Below are 4,186 nucleotides of genomic sequence, written 5' to 3' on the forward strand. Positions count from 1 at the left end.
GGACCTGGGATAGGCAGATGTGGATGTTGGATGGTATTACAGATCCCGTCGCAGGATGGAAGCGGTTCCTAGTAAGGCCGCCTTTTGCAATTGACTCATGGCGAATGTGTCAATGCCGATGATGGTGTTCAAGTGGTGCTCCAGTTGTTTTGGGATTGCACCCAAGGCGCCTATTACTATTGGTACTACCCTTGCTTGCTTTTGCCACGGTCTTTCTATTTGTAGGTCTTTGTATTTTATCTTCAGTTATTATTATTATTGTTGTTGTTGTTGTTATTATTATTATTATTATTACTACTACTACTACAGTGACGTGGGCTTTTTATAGGTTTACTGCTTACTTTCCCTTACTTTCCTCTTCTCTGAAGGAAATGAGGGACGGGGATCTCTTTCACTTTCAGAGCTGTCTTTAACACCTTGAAATAGCGCTGTGCGTTCCACGCCACGGCGGCTTGAGACGGCATCCGGTCCCCCGGTGATCATCCTTGTAGCAACCGCAGCCCTTTATAGATCACCGGGAGCTAAAGTCTTCCAAACAAGATTTCTTTCTTTCCCCGCAGGAGCCCTGCTCTTGCATTGCCTGCCACCCGTGTTATGATTTAATATTGGGTGGTTTTCCTGGTCGATGTCGTTAGTTTTCGTAGTTAGAGCTTTGGGGGGTGGGGGGGAGAAACCCCTGGGCCCTGGGGAAGCAGCCTTCTCCATTTTAATTTTGCTAATTTACTCCTCCTGTTCCTTTGCGGGAGACATCACTCGAATATACGACTTGGTGTTAAGGGGAGAGGGGCTGGGAAATGCCTTTAACTTTCCCAGGGAGAAATACATGGCTGATTTTTTTTTTGCCTTGGAGCAAAATTGGCAAGGCTGCCCGGCTCTTGTCGTCTTCCAGGAGCTAGCTGGAAAAGTGGAGGAAGGATAGGGAAATAAGAGGCGGGTGGTGGTGGGGATAATGGGCCTAAAGAAAAGACGGTGAGAGTGTTTTGGGCTGTGCACAGCCTTGGTGATCTTGAATAGCTTGGTCTGAAAATCCTTGGATTGTCCTGAGCCATTTGAGGACCCCCATTTGAGGGGCTGTCACAGAGAAGGGGTGAGGGGGGTCGACCTATTCTCGAAAGCACCGGGAGGCAGGACGAGAAGTAACCGAATGGCAGCTTAACCAAAGGCGATCCAACCTCGCATTGAGGAGAAGTTTCCAGACCGCGAGAATAGCAGAGAATAACAGGTGGAAGGGACCTTGGAGGTCGTCTAGTCCAACCCTCGGCTCGCGCAGGACACCCTGTATAGCAGGGGTCTTTGAACTGGGCCCTTTTATGACTTGTGAACTTCAACTCCCAGAATTCCTCAGCCAGGCACACTGGCTGAGGAATTCTGGGAGTTGAAGTCCACAAGTCATGAGGGGACCATAGTTTCCCCCATGCTGGCTCAGGAATTCTGGGAGTTGAAATCCACAAGTCACGAAGGGGGCCCATAGTTCCCCCATGCTGGCTGAGGAATTCTGGGAGCTGAAGTCCACAAGTCACGAAGGGGGCCATATTTCCCCCATGCTGGCTGAGGAATTCTGGGAGCTGAAGTCCACCAGTCATCAAAGGGCCAAGTTCGAAGACCCCTGCTATATATATATACCATTTCAGACAAATTCAGAGGATCAGCGGAACGGCTTTTGCCTTCAGAAGCTGTGGGCGCTCCATCACAGGGAGGTTTTTAAGAGGAGATTGGACCGCCATTTTATCTGGTACGGTATACGCCGGGTCTCCTGCTTGAGCAGGGGGTTAGACTAGAGGACCTCCAAGGCCCCTTCCAACTCTTCCCATTCTGTTTCCTCTGCCTTTTCTCAGCCCCAGAAGCTGCCTTCTCCCGTTATTCAGTGGAAGGGAGTTATTGTTGATTGGGAAGGCAAGGCTCTGTGGCCTGCAAGGGGGTTATTAGAAAGCCCGAGAGGGAACTAAAAAGCATGCTTTAATTGTGTGGCTCATTGGGGGGGGGGAATGTGTGGCTGGGGAAAAACTCAACCAGAGCTACAGCCTGTAAACATGTAAGCCCAGCTCCTGCTTATGGGCAAAGGCATGTTTATAGCCTGGAAAATTGGGGGGGGGGGAAGGAGGTTTGATAGAGGAGACCACAGATTATGCATGGAGAGGCCCTGTCTGCCCAACATTGAACCTGCTTTATGTTTAATCTGTTTATCAAAGGCTCCTGAAAAAAGTCTCTTCTTCCCTCCCCCCCTCTCTCTCACACTCACACACACACACTTAACAAATTGTAGGCAAGTGAGTCTGGAGAAGGGTACTATAAGAAGAAGAGGTAGCTGCTGGCCCAGGAGAAAATGGAGGATATTCAGCAAGGGGGAGAAAAGAGCCTGTTGAAGTAATGAAGATGTTATTACGGGTGTGCTGTCTTCTCCTCCTCCTCCTCCTCGGGATTTTATTTTTATTTTATTTTTTTCCTCCTAGAGGGAAGATTTGGCTTTGTTAGGGAGTGCAATGCACCAGTTTGGGAAGACACCCCCCCCCCCTTGCAGGCTGCCTTCCCACCTGGCTTTGTGCATTTTGTTGCTCGCGCTTGGCTTAATCTCGTCCCTCCTTAAGGATTGCTTGGTCGATCAAAAGACAAAATGGCAGTTTTTCATAAAGCCATGCGAGGGGCGGCCGATTCGGCTTCCCGGCCCTCTGAGGGACCAGCAGATGCTCTCTCGGCGTTCTTGAGTGGCGCTAAATCTTTCCCGCCGTCGCTTGCACTGACAGAATGAAATCTGCCATTCCGCTCGGGGGGGTGGTGGTCTCGGCATTGCGGGATCCAAAGCGAAAGGACGTTATTATGTTGCTGCGGCTTCCGAGGGCCCCAGGTGGGTCTTTGAACCATCGTCAGGTAGGCCAAGGGGGGACTTCTGTAGAAATCAAAAATAATTATCCCTCATTAGTCAAAAACGTCTATTCCAGGGGTCTTCGAACTTGCCCCTTTGATGACTCGTGGACTTCAACTCCCAGAATTCCTGAGCCGGCCTGGCTCAGCTTGGAAACCTCTCTCTTTCCCCTCAGCATGGCTGGCTCAGGAATTCTGGGAGTTGAAGTCCACGAGTCATAAAAGAGCCAAGGTTGCCTACCCTTGGCCTAGGCATTAATTAATGGTGTCCAGTTGGTCTATTGCAGGGGTAGGCAACCTTGGCTCTTTTATGACTCGTGGACTTCAACTCCCAGAATTCCTGAGCCAGCATGGCTCAGCTTGGAAACCTCTCCCTGTCCCCTCAGCATGCCTGGCTGAGGAATTCTGGGAGTTGAAGTCCACGAGTCATAAAAGAGCCAAGGTTGCCTACCCTTGGCCTAGGCATTAATTAATGGTGTCCAGTTGGTCTATTGCAGGGGTGGGCAACCTTGGCTACCCCTGCAATAGGGGTATCATTCTATGGGGCAGGGGTCTTCAAACTTGGCCCTTTTATGACTTGTGGACTTCAACTCCCAGAATTCCTCAGCCAGGCATGCTGCCTGAGGAATTCTGGGAGTTGAAGTCCACAAGTCATAAAGTGACCAAGGTTGACGACCCCTGGTCTAATAGGATAGTAGAGTGAAAATTACCCCTCTGTTTGGAATGATTCTGCCAAAAAAAAAATTCTCTTTTTTCAAAGTATGTTTTTAGCTTCAAAGTAAGATTTTGGGGTTCCAGGTCTAGCTGCACCCCTCCCTCTCTCCCTCCCTCCCATCCTTATTTACCACGCATTTTAAACACCATGCTTGCTCAAAGTAGTTAACCATTAGTGGCTGATTACTAATTTGCTGCCGAACAATTATCCAAATTGGGCTTGAAATGTTGCAAAGCTCGATATGGGTCATTACTAAGTTTAAATACATGTATGGATTTCTCCCCCGCAACAGTGCATCATATTTAATGTGCTTAATGCAATAGCCAATAAAAAAAACAAAGGTCTCTCTTTGTGTGCTGCCCAGCCAGCTGGGATGCTGCAGACAAAAACAGCTCACACTGGGTTAGACAGGGCCTAGAACTAAGGAGAAACTTCCTGACAGTTAGAACAATTAACCAGTGGAACAACCTGCCTCCAGAAGTGGTGAATGCTCCAACACTGGAAGTTTTTAAGAAGAGACTGGACAGCCATTTGTCTGAAATGGTATAGGGTTTCCTGCCTGAGCAGGGGGTTGGACTCGATGACCTCCAAGGTCCCTTCCAACTTTATTAT

The sequence above is a fragment of the Protobothrops mucrosquamatus genome, unplaced genomic scaffold (genome assembly GCF_001527695.2).
Source record: "Protobothrops mucrosquamatus isolate PMUCROS unplaced genomic scaffold, P.Mucros_1.0 scaffold1329, whole genome shotgun sequence".
Lineage (NCBI taxonomy): Eukaryota > Metazoa > Chordata > Lepidosauria > Squamata > Viperidae > Protobothrops > Protobothrops mucrosquamatus.